Here is a 16,311-nt window from a genome sequence, read left to right as displayed (position 1 = left end):
CGTAACAAACGTTATACTCCCGACTTGCCGGGGGAGGCGATCCCCAGTAACCGGTCACACCACCTGGGTCACCATTCTCCCCGCCGCATCCAGAGGACCTCCCCCCACCAGAGTTCCGCTCCCCTACCTAGCCGAGGCTCTCTGAGGAGCCGGAGCCCCAGAGCACAGCCTCTTCTCTAGGCGGCCCCGGCGGCTTCCGCTGATTGGCGGCGAACTGGCCAATGGGTGCGGGGCGGTGGGCGGAGAGGCCAATGGCGCGGCGAGAGGGGGCGTGTCCCGAGTGCCCCTGGCGCCGGCGCTGGGAATCCCCGTGCGGTCAGTGGCGTTTCCGCTCGGGCAGCGGGCTGAGTGAGCTGCCGCTGCCGCTGCCGCCGCCGCCGCCGCTGCCGCCGCCGCCGTCGGGGGAGGGGCGGCCGCCGCCCGCCTGCGCTCAGAGACTCACGCAGCCCCAGTCCCGCCAGTCGGCCAACACAGTAGTGCCGGCCCCCCTCCTCCCCTGGCCCTTCCCCCTCCCCGCCTTTGCTCGCTCCGCCTTTCTGCCCCCACCCCCACCTCACGGGCACGGGCCATTCCCGGCCAGGAAACGCCGTGGCGCCGCGTTGGGCCTAACTCGAGTCCTGCTGCCTCCCGGGAGTGCCGTGCGCCGCAGCCCGGGCCTAGGCCCCGGCAGCGCCTGGGACAAGGTAAGGGTCCGACAGAAAAGAGGGACCTACCCTCACGACCGGGCCCCGGGGGAGGGAAGGGTCACCTCCTCCGTCTCCCCGCGCTCGTTCTTGGGATGTGGGCCTGACTCTTCCCAGGCTCCTAGCAGGAGGATGCTGCCCCTTCTCGCCCCCCTCGCCACTCCCCGTACACCGTTACATTTCTCTTTCCCAGGAAGAGAGGCCCCGTCCGTAATCTAGTCGACCCCACGACCCTTTTCATGTCTTTCCTGGGTCAGGACGCTTCCCCTCCCCCCACGTCTCTACACCTCCTTTCCTGGGAACTGCCTACTCCACGTTTACCTTTGACTTGAGGATAGGCGCCTCGCTACTCTCCTCTCAAAATACACAGGCATACTTTTTTTCCCTCCCCTAACCCCCACCCCCACCCTCGTTCGCGCGGCCTGGTGACAACTCTGATGGCTCTGGGGGCCTCGATCTCCCCTCCGTAATGTTCCTGGACGCCTTTCCTCTCGTTCTTGGGTCCCCATCTCACATGATTGCTACGTTTCCCACACTAGGGACATTACCTTCGCCACCCCTACTTCACATTCTTGGGTTCTCAGTGGCGTCTGCCCCAGTATCTCTAAAATAGCCCTATTGAATTTGTAGGGTTTGAGCTTGGAGTTGAGCCAGATTGTGTCGTTCTCCCTGCCTTGGGCGTGGAAAGCGATCGTTGGAGAACGTCTTTAAAGGCAGAAAATTTTACCCTTTATGCATTCCCATTCTCTCTGCGTGGAAGCCAGGGATGCGAAGTGAATGGCGGTGAGAAAAAGCCCTGGTTTTTAAGTAGGTGAATCGCGTGAGAGGGAAAGTTTAACTGTTGGGAAAGCCCCTTCTATGCTAATTTATTCTATAGAGCTCTTTTGCTCGTCTCACTTCTTAGGAATAACTGGTCTTTCCCTTGGATACTGATGCTGCAGCCAGCTCTGCTGGTCTGGGTCAGGAGTGCGTGTATGACCTGCATTTTCTGCTTTCTCATGTTACTTGTGCAATGTGTTCACCAGTAATTCATTTCTTGCCCAGATCTCTGGGGTTTCATGGGGCTTTGTCTACACTTTAGTTCATTTCTCCAATTTTTCCCGTGCTCATAGTACTGAAAGAATCCCCAAATTCTCTGCGAATTTCCTTCATCCCTTGACTAAACAAGTTGCTTTTAAATGACTTATTTGTAACCAAGGTCATATTTAACATTTTTTTGTTGGGCAGATGTTACATAGCTATACTTTTGATTGAGGAGGGTCCAGCTGAGTTGAGTGTTACGCTTTTCAGGAGAATGTTTGTGTACCCCCTATTTGGGACGATTTCTTGGTGGTTAATTTTATATTATTAATGTTTTTAGGTCCCTCAGAAAAAAGTTGCAAGTTGAAATTTTAGATGTGTGGAATCTGACCTAGGACTAAAGCAGAGAATATTTACACAGAGGTTTCTGGGCCTCTTGGAGGACACAGGAAAAATTTTTTTATTGGATTTCTTCCAGTTTTCTCAGGAGGATCATTAGTTTTCTTCTATAGCCAAAAATTCTGGCCGGTTATGGGATTAGAGTCTTTAAGGTTTACTCAGACTGTCATTAAGATAGAAAAATGAATTATGTCCTTTGGTAGGGCAAGACAAGGCTCTGTCTCTAGCTGCAAATTTAAATTTGACTATAAAGAGTGCTTGGAAAATTCGCCTTTTAAAGACTAAAGCTTAATCTTCACTCCTAAATTGCTGGTTTAATTAAAATGGATATCTGAAATTTGGTATTGATTTTTCTAATAAAAAGCCCTTGGTTTAAAACAAACAGGTGACCTTAGGATTTTTTTTTTCTAAAAGCATAATTCAAGCCCTTCTGGCAGGGAGCATTGGTCCAAAAAAAAACACAAAACTGTAAAGAGTGGGGGTGGGGTAAGGAGAAGGTTGTTCCTTTGGGTTGGATCACAGGGGTGAGTATACAAGGCAGCAGCAGCTGCTGGCTCTGGAGCTCTGGTTGCTACGTGAGAAGCTTGAGTAGTGCTGGCTGCTGTCTCCAGGGAAGGACAGCAGTGCAGCGTCCATTAATGCTGTTGGCTGCAGGGAGCTGCACTTAGGCAATGGCTGCTTCAGGACTAAGAAGAAACCTTGCTTTCCTGGGAATTTTCACTGCTGAGCTGGTTTGCATTTTATTGGTGGGGAGATGAGAATTAGCAATTCACAACCTACCCATTTATGGATATCAGCATCTGGAAACTGGATTATAGTTAAAGACTTTCTTCTTTTTTGGTTTTTGTTTTTTGGGCAGATTTTTGGTTTTTATATGCAGATTTGTGCTTGGCTAGGACTGAAAGTTCCATTAGAGTTAATTTTTCAATCCATTTAAAACCAAAGTAATAAGAATTTAAGAATCTTCCTGAGAACCAAAAGGGGAAAAATATCAGTTCTTTTTCTGCAACTGACGTCTTTTCCTCCAACTCTTTAATCATTGATTCAATTTTAACATTTTGTTGTCTCTTTCCTTTCAGTTGTTAGGCCATATTTACCTTACTGAATAGATGTTTTTGTTAAACATTTTACTAAATTTAGAATCTTAAACTAAAAAGGACTGCCCTTTCAGAATGATTTGTAAATATGAATCTCAAGTATTTTCTTAATTTCTGTATTGGTAATAGACTTCTCCAGGTTAGATTATTTATTTGCTGTTTGACCTATAAAATGGATTCATTATATATTGGATATAGTCTTATTACAAGATCACAAGGATGTATGTTTGACCGTGATCCATCTGAAATATAGGACAGACCAGAAGGAATATTCAGAAATTGAGTAAGTCTAGTGTACAGGATACTTGAGAAGATGGTCCCTGAGCCCCTATGTGGTCTCCCCTCCCCCCACAGCTCCTGCACATTGGGAAGCTCTCTGATTAAGCAGAACAGTTTGAGTATGGAAGTACTTGAAGGAGAACCACCGTCCAAATACACCACAGATTACATGCAATATTTAACAGATACATTTTCTCCCTCCCCCAAGACTCTTGAATCCTATTTTTTTCCCTCAAAATTTTCATGTGTTCAGTTTTGTGTAAATGTATTTAAATCCCACAATCATCTGTAACACTTTGTAGCATGACTCTGGTATTTGTAGCAGGTAACCAGAAAGAATGGAAATGAGTTTTGTCATTCACAAATGTGGCTTGCATTGTGTCTCAGCGATACATGCTGACTAATGAAACAACCTTTCGTGGATAATATTTTAGGTGGTTCTAACTCTCATTACTGTCATATATAAAAGATGCCATAAAACAAACCAGGTAAATGATGGTTTCACTCATAGTGGCTGTTTTACATTTTAGATACGTATGTTTTTTAGTTTAAGTTATTTTATAATATGCTGTTTTTAGTATAAGTTACCTTATAAAATAATTGCTTTTCCCCTTGTATTTGCTGTTGTTTGGAACCCCTTGTGATCTTGATGTAATCCTTTTCTGAAAGATCATAGAGGCCCTTTTCATAGGATTTATTTAACCAGTATGCTTGAAAATTTATCATCTGATACTGTTTTGTGCCCAGGAAATTCAGTACTTTCTGAAGTTATTCTGGATTTCCTGGGGGAGAGTGGCTATTTAATTTTTGCCTTTAGACGGGAAGATAATATAGGGCAAAATGCAGATGTGCAGACAAACACTTTTACTTTATCCTCTTACTGTTGAAATAACTTAGGAAACATTAGGCCATAGTCAACAACAGTCAATGATTGTTGGATACATCTTAATGAGAAATTGGATCATGAATAGAATAAAATTTTCTTAGAACTTCCGGTTCCATTCTTGTGATTTGTCAGTTTAATTTGAAGCTAAAAGGCCTAGCAGTGAATTTTACTTAAAATTGTTCCAGGTATTGAAAACTAAAATTCTTGATAGGGACATCTTACAACAAAACTTACTTTGACTGCAAAATGTATAATAGTGTATATTTTAATACAACTGGTAGTTATTTGTAATTTAATTAACATCCTTTCAGGGGCACTCCTTAAAAAAAATATAAGTGTAATGTACCTATGAGAAAGTTATTGGTACCATTCCTTACTGCCAAAAATTCCAAAATATGTGGTAAAATGGTATTTTTAACCTTTCACTTGATGCAATGATTGATTTGTGATAAAGCTTCAGGGAAGTTCATGAAAGGTGAGAGAATATAATTTCTTTCACTTATTAATACATATTTTGTTAAGTCAGGTAGTTGTATGAAAACTTTCCTGTTGTACAGTCAAGTCTAAATTGAGTAAAAGATATCCAAGAACTTAGGGGGCTGTTGGAAAGCACCATTTTAGAGAATTCTCTTATTCTGACAAAACATATTCAAACTCTTAACACTTTATGAAGGGAACTATGAGATATAATAAAGAAACAATGCAACTAAATCTCCGTCTACTTTATAGGAGCCCTCACTGAGCAAGGAATTTATAATCCCACCCTTCCTCAGTTTTTCCATCATACTGATTTTGTTTGCTGAATACCTCAGGGAGAAATGTAAGGGTCACATTAAGTATCTTTGATGTAAAGGCAGAAAAGGAATTTTCTGTTTATTGGAATAATGCCTTAGTATTTTTAAAATACTTAAGATTATTGGCCAGTTTTGCCTTGTTTATTCAACTGTTGATTTGGTCTGACTGCCTTCTCTTCTGTGGTCTTCTGTCTTTGTACTATGAGAATTCTCCGAGTTTTGATGGCAAACTAAAGTAATAAGCATCGTTTCCTTAGCCATGTTAGTTATGTGTATATACCCAGAGCTGGGAATACTCCTTGGCCCATGTTGTGAATCACAAAAAAAGTGGAGGATATGGGAATTTATACAGAAATTGTTTCTATCTGGGGAATCAAGTTTTTGATGTACTACCTAATTGAGGGAAAATGCCGAATTCTTTGCTCTTCTGTTTGAAAAATAAATGAAAGCATGGGAGGAGCCTGAGATCTTTGCAACAGGATTTGATCTGAGTAGAAAAGGAAGATTTTTGTTTCAAATTGCCAGCTGCTTATGTCAGACTGACTCCCTTATTATGCCTCTAGTTGGCCTGTCAATATGGCCAAACAGCTAGATAAGTGCAGGGCAGGACAAAGGGCTCTTTGCGCAGCAGGGAGGCAGTGTTGGTGGGGGAGGGGCAGGAGGTAGGAAAGACAGGAGTGGAAGGTTCTTTTCCCTGGGAGATTATTCACTTTGGCATACAATTAAAGATATCATTTGTAGTTCTCACTGAAGCATTGAATTTGTGTCAACCATATACCGTTAACCTGAAATTTTGTATATCCCTGAATATCTGGTAGGGACGCATCCATTCCTCCAAGAAAAACTAAAACACTGAAGCTTTATATAGGTTAAAAGAAAATAAATTCCATGCTCTCCACACTCTTAAATACAAGTCACCCTTTGAGTAGACCAGTTCTAGAGCATCTGACAGCACATTTCTCATTAAGAAATTGAAAAGAATATTATTCTATCTGAATAAAACGTTTTAACACATGTATTGTTTTTATTTGGGTTGGGATTAAAGCATATGCTATCTGAATAAAACATTTTAACACATACGTTGTCTTTATTTGGTTTGGGATTAGACCAGATTAGGTAGAATAATTTGTTTCCCTTTGTGAAATAGTTGGATATTGTTAGGTCCAGATTTTATATCAGTAGCAGAGAGCACGCTCTAGCATTCATGTGTTGGTTTGCCATCGTGTAAAATGCTAACTGAAAAAAGGCTACTTACTGTTTCAGTCTCATCCCTACTTCCTGGAGAACCTGATATTCCCTGGAGATTACTCCCTCCCCCACATTTTAGGGTTGGGGCAACCTTGTTTGTTACACTTGTGCTCAGCTCCCAAATGAAAGTGGGGCAGTTGCACCCATATTATTAGAATTAATATGAATCATAGAGTTGGAAGAGATATATGGGTTATCTGGTCCTTTAAGCAAAATCATAATGAAGTATTTCAAAGTTTGGTCCCCTATGGAAGTTTTCATTAAAATGTTAAAAGTATCAGTGTCCCGAACAGTATTTTTCGTTACTTTTCAGTAAATGTCAAGTAAAATGTGTGTGCTAGTTGTTTTTTTTAAAAAGAAACCATACTATTAAAGAATTGCATTCACAGATTAGGTAGTAATTATTTGGATTGCAAAAGGATTCCTCCTTTATAAAGGAGTATTATGCTGAGGTTCTTTACAAGCCTTAATGTATTTTAAGAGAATGTGGTTTTTAGAAATGATTAGTTAGAACTCAGTTTTCCAAGTGTACATCTGTTGCTTGAATTGAGATACCACCTATATTGCAAGTTCTTAAACTAGCCTTCTATCCAGACTGCAAGAGACAGTAAAGAAACTGGAATGTTAAAGTTTGCTTATGGGTCTAGAGCTGTGGCTGTTAGCAAAGACGAGCAGTTTTAATAGAATACCTGAAAAACTGCTTTTAATGCACACTGTAATATTAAGCAAACCTAACCAAATTTTGTGTCATTTACTATCTGTGTATAATTTGGGGCAGTAATGAAATACTTTGATCTGAAAAGGGAAATTGGATTAATTATCATTGCTGTTAGTTAGAACTTCATCAGTAATAGCAATAATATTAACAGGAAATTTAGTAGGCTATATTTTATATTACTATAGAATTTTAGAGTAGTCATTTCTTTATAATTTATCCACATGGATTATTTTCATAGATTTGTGGGACTAAAATAGAAGCCATCTAGTTCCAAACCTGGACTCCATTCCAGGCAGTTTACATGTACTAAGACCCACATTGTTAGCTCTAAGGTAAACATCGTTTTTGCACAGTCGTACACAACACACACACACACACACCCTAAATAATTAGAAATCTCCATTGTGGCTTCTGCTCCTGTTACCTGAATCTTGCCAGAGGCCCTAAAAAGTTATTAGCAACAGTGTGTGTGTTGCTGGGGGGGGGGGGGGGGGCACATTTTGATCCCATAGTTTTTGATAACTGCTTTGACTCCCCAAACAGCTAATGTCATTTTCAACGAGACTCAGCCAAGAATGGAGGTGAAACGCAGCACTGTACCTCATCTTGCCTTTGCAGCTGCTCCACCTTATTTCCTGCTATTATTATCCCACAACGCCTCTCCCCAGCAAAAAAGAAAGTAGGACAAAGGGGGAAAATTAGACGGGCTAATATGATTTTTACTATGGTTATGGGTTTGTTTGTATGTACTTAAATACAAAGTTCATTTGTCCTATTCTTAAGTCAGTAGAAAAAGAGATTTTGTAACTTCAGTATCTTCTACTTTCTCTCTTGATAACCATTTCAGGTTCTCAGCTTTACAGAAAAATATTTTTAAGCATACTTAATTTTTCATTGGCTGTTCACACAGTCATTAACACCACCAGATGCCACTGCATTATTAGCTAAAAGAAAGGGAAAATCTCCTACATAGATAATATCTGCAGTTTGTATTGGGAATTACTAACCTGTGTGGTTCAGATTTATGACTAAAATAAGGTTAAAAAAATCAGACCTTTGTTTTATGCTTACCCCTTTATCTTAGTGGACGTGAAATTAATAGTTCAAATACAAATTTTTCATTCTTCAGAATTTTTTCTTCAAGCTTCTTTTTCCCACAACACTCCCCTCCCCCAAAATACCAAGAAATTTTATTTTTATTGTTGTCTTCTGGTGCTGAGATTTTCTCCTCCTCACTCCTGAAATGTGAAGACTCAAATAAAATTCAGAAGTGTAATAAGGTGTGTGCACTGCTGAATATACCATGTTTCCCCGAAAATAATACCTAGGCGGACAATCAGCTCTAATGCATCCGGCTAGGTCTTATTTTCAGGGAAACACGGTAGTAAGAGGATTATTTCATAATTCTTATGATTTGGTTAGGCTGTTCCATTATCATGTTAGCATATTTAATAATGTTGACATGTTAATTTTAATATATGTCCAGATGGATCTCATTGTTTTATATTTGTACCCATTGTTTGTCATTTTATATGAGGGTTCTTCTACCCCGCCTCCCCCGTCTCCATGGTTTTTTATTCCTGTCCTGTTCCGATCTTTGGCCTGTGTTGAAAAATTCTATTTCCTTCCACCAACCTCTGTGCATGCCACAACACATACAATTTGTACTCTCACAGCTTGGTGAAGGAGGGTGGTCTGCAGCTAATAATCATCTGTTTGGGCATTCTTGGTATCCAGGGAAGATTTTATTTATGAGGAAGAACCTGGAAGGACCTGTAGGCAATTAGACTGCCTCTGCATTTTTGTTGCCTTTTCCTTTATTAACGTAGGCTGTTGAGAGTTGACTTGTTTTATAAGAAACCAGACAGAAGGGGAAGAGCCACAGTTACATATGGCCATTTAAAAAACAAATGTTTATGATAATATTTGGGGCAGAGTCTTAGGGCACTTTAAAAGAAAAAACTTTATTTCAGTTCTAGACAAAAGAGTTTAACCTCTTAATGTAGAACAAAGAGAAGGACTGTTGGGCAGTATGATTGATTGCATGCCCAATGCAGCGCCGGATTATTGTACGAATGCATACATTTTTATGTTCTCAATTTCTATGGTGCAAACTACGATATCCATGTGAATTAAATGTCTGTATGCGTACAACCTGAAAAATATTAGGAGAATGACCTTTTAAAAAAAAAAAACAGGTCTGAGGAAAATGTAGCAACCCAAATTTGAAGTCCTCTTTTAATGATTTTTGTTCTTGTTAGATAAATTTAATTTATGGCAATTAGAACTTTAATGTCATAGCTTAGTAATAGAACAAAATAATGGTAGATTGACATGGTTTCAATGTACATTTAAGATGAGGCTACATATTTAGGCTACTTTTATTGAAGTTTACTCTATTTAAAAACCTATGATGTGGCATAAAATAGTCACAGATTAAATAGGTAGTCACAGATTAAATATTCACAAATTAACTTATTAGCGGCATGTTATATACGCGATAATCAGATTTTTAAAATCAGATACTTACTAGAATCCAAGAAATGAAAATTATGCTAATATCACATATGGAGAGCCTAAGTAGACATTCCACTTAGACCAAGTAGGTAATAATGCCAGCCCCAAGGTTTGCTGTTTGGAGCCCATGTTAGTTGACCTGACCCAGATGTTTTTACCTCACTCTTCCTTACTTAACCTCTAGGCTGTTAATATTTGAAGTGTTGCTAGGAATACGGTATCTGTTCATAAGCTGAGTAGGACTCTGATTGGACCATGTGTGGAGGCCCAGGGGAAGACATGTATTTTTAGAAAAGCAGGGTTCTGGGTAAGTGTAACTTTCCTCTCATGGTTTGTCATGAAAAGGAATTGCTGGAATTTTGCAGAGTACACTGAGAGCAACAAGAAGAGAAGTAGACATATCCCGCTTTATGAAGTAATTATGTGCCAGGCAAGTGAGATGAAAAGTACTTTTTTTGTATAGAATGCCTTAGTTTTTCTGAAAACTAATAATAGGAATGTTTTTCTATGGAAAATAGTTACCCAAAGGATTGAGTTGAGTATCTTTTGTGAAAATGATTTAAAAATTTAGTCTTATAGTTAGAGTGACCATATGTCTTGGTTTCCCTGGGACAGTCCTGGTTTATGCCTACTGCATAATTACTAATAGCACCCCTTTCACTCTCAAAATGTCCCAGTTTGGACCATAAATTATATGCTCACTCTAATTTTACAGGATCATGGAACTTTCTGTCACCATACAGCAACCCATTTTTCTTTTACAGAGCTCTTCTGATTCTCCTCTCTGCTAGGATTTGTCTGTTGGCCTCTGAATCCCCATTTCCACATGAGCAGTTTTTTAGAATGCCTTTTTCTTTTAATTGGTGGTGAGAGAGGAGATAGAGATTTAATTAATTTTTTGTTATAAAAAAGCCCAAATACAATAAAATAGAGGGAATAGAAAAATGGACTCCTTTTGGATTTTATTTAAACCATTCCATTTGATCAAGATAAGGTTCATACATTTAATGCACTTGGTTTACGAATTTGATTCTTTCTGATTTATAGGTTCTCTCTCCCTCTTTTTCACATAATATAGTTAAAGGAATTTATCATCGTTTAAAGTTCCTACTCTTTAGACTTTGGAGGTTGCATCTACATGGTGTGATTTAATGTATTCTATTAGATGATCCCCTGCCCATATTTCATGTAAATTAGTAATTACCTCTATTGCAAGTATGCCTTATAAGAGTACTGTGTACTTCCATTAAGAGTTACATAATATCCACCTACCTGTCTATGTGATGTTAAGCAGCTGTTGTTATTTATTGCCTAGATCAGCCATTCTTAAGCTTGACACTCTTAAAAATTGAAGGTTCCAAAGAGTTTTTGTTTGTATGGGTTGCATGGAGATTTACCAGATTAAAAATAAAAACAAAATTTTTAAATTAACTAATTTTAAAATAACAATAAATGTGATTTTCATGAAAAATAACTAATTTTTAAGTGACATTGTTTTACATTTTTGCAAATTTCTTTAGTGTCTGTCTTAATAGAAGACAACTGCTTTCTCATAACTGCTTCTACATTTAATTTGTATGATAAGTTGTTTGGTTGAAGATTATGAAAAAAAATCTGTCCTAACACAGATATGTAGTTGAAAAGGAAAAGACCTTACATACTCCTGAAAGTCTCGGAAACATTCAGGAGTTCTCAAACCATACTTTGAGAGCAACAGGCCTAGATCCATTATTTCCTTTATGGTTGTGATGATATTTTATCACTACTTCATTATTTTCTGTAAAACTCCTTCTCATTTAGTACTATTTGGTTACCCTAAGATACAATTTGAATACAAAAGGCAAGACATGTACCTGTTTTTTGCCCCTTACCAGTTTTCAGAATAATGGGTTGGTAATCTAGCAACCTCCAAAGGTGATCAATGAAGTGTTATTGTTGTGTACTTGTAGTTTTAAATACATTTGATGTGTTTCAGTCTCTTGCAGTTATTATTTTTGACATTCAAATTGTCCCACATTTGACTCTTAGTTTCTAAGTCCTTTTTATTCATTCTCAGTCGCTTCCCTGCTTGCCTTTTTTTTTTTTTCCTTCCATATGACAAGATGTTCCAGGATTGTATTTTACATTTCCTGTCCCAAACCTAGAATTACTTTTGCAAAACCTGGTTTCTTTTAGTGGAAATGGTACTTAAAGACCATAGTCTGGGTTCTAGGAGTGTTCATTGCTCTTGAGTTGGTTCCTGTTTCTAGATCTTTCGAAGGGACAGAACTAAAAAGGGATTTCTTTCCCTTTTTTTTAAATATCAGTTGTTAGTGTTTGATAAATTTTATTTCGAGTTCAATACTGTATATTTATGTAAACCTAATCTTTTCCCCATACTCAAAATTCCAATTTCTGCTGACTCCAACTGTAATTAATTACTCTTTGCTTTATCCCACAACACACACACACAACAGTTTTAGAATCTCAGAGCAACATGCTTACTGGAAAGTGAGTGAGTTTGTTTGTTTGTTTTTGTCCTTAGGATATGTCCCTCCAAAAAATATACAGTCAAATCATTAGGTTGATGCAAAAGTAATTGCAGTTTTTGCAATTTTTAACCTTTTAAATAGCAATTACTTTTGCACCAATCTAATACAATGTTTTAAAATAACTTGGGGGGTGGCTGGTTAGCTGGGTTAGAGCAAGGTGCTGGTAGCACCAAGATTGACGGTTCAGCCACTGTGAGCTATACCCTTCTTTAAAATTTAAAAATAAAAAATAACTTGGAATCGTTCTTCTGTAGAGTTATGCCACCAACTTGATACGCGGTGAATTTTTTTCATTTCACTTTCAGATTTTTCAGGGGTTTTCGTTTCATAATTATGTAAAATATAGCTACTAAGTGAAATTTACAAATATGCATATAGTCAGAGAAATCTAGCTTCTAGTCTTTTCCACCCTGTTCTCTCCTTGTCCCTGTATGCAAGACTTGACAGATTCATTGTGATTATTTAAAGGGATATTTTGTTGTGGTACTTTTGTAACACAGAAGCATTTAAGTTAATTTGCTAAAATTCATCTGCTTCAAGGTTTTTCACTCATCTGCTTCAAGGTTTTTCAATGACTGGTATTTTTAGGCCATGGAAGAGGAACATGGACTTTTCTATTTTTCTGGAACCACAATTTCTTTACTTAATATAAACACTTATGGTAAGAAACTTTCTTTAGTAAAAATTACCTCTCCTGAAATGCTAGATCATTTTCCATTCGTCTCCAATGATTTCAGATATTTAAACCCAGCTACCACTGTGGACACTGGTGCTGCTTGTAATAGAAAGCTCATCAGTTAACATTTTCTTGAATGGTTCACCTTTAGACCTGAAATTTAAATATTAGAAAGAATGTCATCTACTTTTTAACTGTCGTTTAAAATTCAAACTGTTTGATTCTTGTAAGTTTTAAATGAAATCTTTGTAAAATTTATTAGTTTCAGGTGTACTCAACAACATAATGATTAGACATTTACACCCCTCACGAACTGATAACCCACCAAGTCCCTCTGACACCGTACGTAGCTATTACAGTACCATTCACTATATTCCCTATGCTGTACTTTACATCCTGTGACTATGTATATGTATGTATATACATACGTATATATTTAATAGTTGACATTCAGTATTTTATATTAGTTTCCGGTGTATAGCTCAGTGGTTAGGCATTTATATATAATTGGTGAATTGGTTCTCCCCCCCCCCATAAGTCCAGTACCTATCTGACACCCTTTGTAGTCTTTACAGCATTATTGATTATATTCCCTGTATTGTATGTCACATCCCTGTGACTATTTTGTGACTACCAATTTGTACTTCCTAATTCCTTCACCTTTCCCACCCATCCCCCAGCCCCCCTCCGATCTGGCAACCATCTCTGTATCTATGAGACTTTCTGTGTCATTTGCTCATTTATTCTGTTCTTTAGATGCCACGTATAAGTGAGATCATATAGTATTTGTCTTTCTCGGTCTGTCTTATTTCACTTAGCATAATACCCTCTAGGTCCATCCATGTTGTTGCAAATAAGGTTTCATTTTTTGTGTGGCAGAGTAATACTCCATTGTGTAAATGTACCACAATTTCTTTATCCAATTGTCTATTGATGGGCATTTGGGTTGTTTCCATATCTTGGCTGTTGTGAATAACGCTGCAGTAAATGGGTGCATATATTTTTTCAAATTAGTGTTTTGCGTTTCTTTGGATAAATACCCAGGAAAGGAATCGCTGAGTCATAAGGTAGTTAAAATTTTAATGGAGGGGTGGGAATCCTTAAATTCTAATCTCTTGGCAAACTTCTATTACATAATACATACAGAATTATCTGTAGTCATTGTGTTGTACAGTGGATCCTAGACCTCATTTATCTTTATAACTGAAAGTTGGTACCTTTTCATTAACTTCTCATTTTTTGTACACCCCAGCCTTTGGCAACCACCATTCTACTCTGTTTCTGTAAGGTCAATTTTTTATTTATTGTTGATTCTACATATAAGTGATACCATGCAGTATTTGTCTTTCTCTGGCTTACTTTTGTTTAGCATAATGCCCTCTGGGCTCATCCATGTTGTCACAAATGACATCGTTTTGTAGCTGAATATTCCGATGTAGGTAGGTAGGTAGATATCACATTTTCTTAATCCATTCATCCTTTGACAGACACGTTGTTTCCGTACCTTGGGTATTGTGAATAGTGTTTCAATGAACATGAGAGTACAGATAATCTCTTTGAGATAGTGATTTTGTTTTCTTTGTAGGTATGTATTACCCAAAGTGGGATTGCTGGATCATATGGTAGTTTTATTTTTAATTTCTTGAGAAACCTTCATACTGTTTTCTGTAGTGACTGTACCAGTTTACATTCCCATCAACAGTGTACAGAGGTTCCCTTTTCTCCACATCCTCACTGGCATTTGTTATCTTCTGTCTTTTTAATAATAGCCATCCTAACAGGTGTGAAGTGACACCTTATGGTGGTTTTCACTTGCATTTCCCTGATGATTGGTGATGTTGAGCAGCTTTTCAAGGACTTATTGGTCCTTTTTATGTCTTTGGGGAAATACTCGGATCCTTCGCCCATTTTTTAAATTTGTTTTGTTTTTTGCTATTGAGTTGTATGAGTTCCTTATACATTTTTTTTGTTAACCCCTTAGTGTATATGTGGTTTGCAAAATTTTTTTCCCATTCCATGCATTGCCTTAGTGGTTTGTTGATGGTTTTTCCTTTGCTGTGCAGAAGCTTTTAGTTTGATGTAGTCCTACTGGACTATTTCTGCTTTTGTTGCCCTTGCTTTTGGTGTCAAATCCAAAAAAAAATCATTAATAAGATCATTGTCAAAGATCTTACCCCCTATTGTTTTCTTGTAAGAGTTGTACAGTTTCAAGTCTTATATTCAAGTCCATTTTGAGTTGATTTTTGTATATGGTATAAGCTAGTGGTCCAGTTTCATTCTTTTGCATGTGAATGTTTAGTTTTCCCAGCAGCGTTTATTGAGGAGACTGTTGTTTCCCTATTGTATATTCTTGGCCCTGTTGTCAAAAATTAATTGGCCATATATGCATGGATTTATTTCTGGGCCCTCTAGTCTGTTCCATTGATCTATGTATCTGTTGCTATACCAATATGTCATCTACTTTGATAACTACGAGGTGTGACCAAAAGATACGGTGAATGTTTAAATTAAACAAATCATTACAGTAAAAGACACATTGCCATTAATCCTCCTCAAAATAGCCACCCTCGCATCAAACACACTTATCCCATTGTTTTTGCCACTTTCTGAAGCAGTTTTGGAAGTTCTCTTTTGTGTCTTTACTTCATCCTTCATCATGACAACACTCCGTGTCACGCATCGCTTCTGGTATGGCAATTTCTGTCAAATAAAAACGTTACGGTGTGTCCTCATCCACTTTATTCACCAGATCTGGCACCATGTGACTTCTGGCTTTTCCCCAAAGTCAAGGTGACCATGAAAGGTAAATGTTTTGAATCGATTCAGGACATCAAAGCAGCCACGACGGTGCAACTAAAGACACTCAAGAAAGAGGACTTCCAGAGCTGCTTCAGAAAGTGGCGAGAACAATGGGATAAGTGTGTTTGAAGCGAGGGAGAGTATTTTGAGGGGGATTAATGGCAATGCGACTTTTAATGTCATTATTTTTCATTTAAACACCATATATTTTTATCATACTTCTTATAGCTTTGTAATATAGTTTCAAATCAGAAAGTGTTATGCTCCAGCTTTGTTCTTTCTCAAGATTGCTTTAACTATTCAGGGTCTTATGATTCCATGAAAGGAATGTTAGGATTTTTTTCTATTTGTGAAAAATGCCATTGGAATTTTGATAGGGATCACATTGAATTTATAGATCCCTTTGGGTAGTATGAACATTTTAGCAATAGTAATTTTTCCAGTCCACAAGCATGGAATATCTTTCCATTCATTTCTGTCTTCAGTTTCTTTTACCAATGCTTTAGATAATTTTGAGTGTACAGATTTTTCACTTCCTCGGTTAAACATATTCCTACCATGTTGCCTCAAAAATTAGACCTAGCCGGACCATCAGCTCTTAATGCGTCTTTTGGAGCAAAAATTAATATATGACCCACATATTATATTATACCCAATCATATAT

At 38.1% G+C, this 16,311-nt stretch overlaps 1 protein-coding gene across 14 annotated transcripts in view; it reads left to right on the top strand.

Moving 5' to 3' along the window:
* The first annotated feature begins 543 nt into the window (after positions 1-543).
* Positions 544-16,311, top strand: part of SETD5 (SET domain containing 5) — a 74,269-nt gene continuing 58,501 nt past the window's right edge. For all 14 annotated transcript variants that reach the window (XM_019748273.2, XM_074313041.1, XM_074313043.1 and 11 more), the window contains exon 1: positions 544-683. The gene's annotated coding sequence lies outside the window, so the exon portion shown is untranslated. The remainder of the gene's footprint in view (positions 684-16,311) is intronic.

The sequence above is a fragment of the Rhinolophus sinicus genome, linkage group LG10 (genome assembly GCF_036562045.2).
Source record: "Rhinolophus sinicus isolate RSC01 linkage group LG10, ASM3656204v1, whole genome shotgun sequence".
Classification (NCBI taxonomy): Eukaryota; Metazoa; Chordata; class Mammalia; order Chiroptera; family Rhinolophidae; genus Rhinolophus; species Rhinolophus sinicus.
This window is presented reverse-complemented; position numbering and strand designations above follow the sequence as displayed.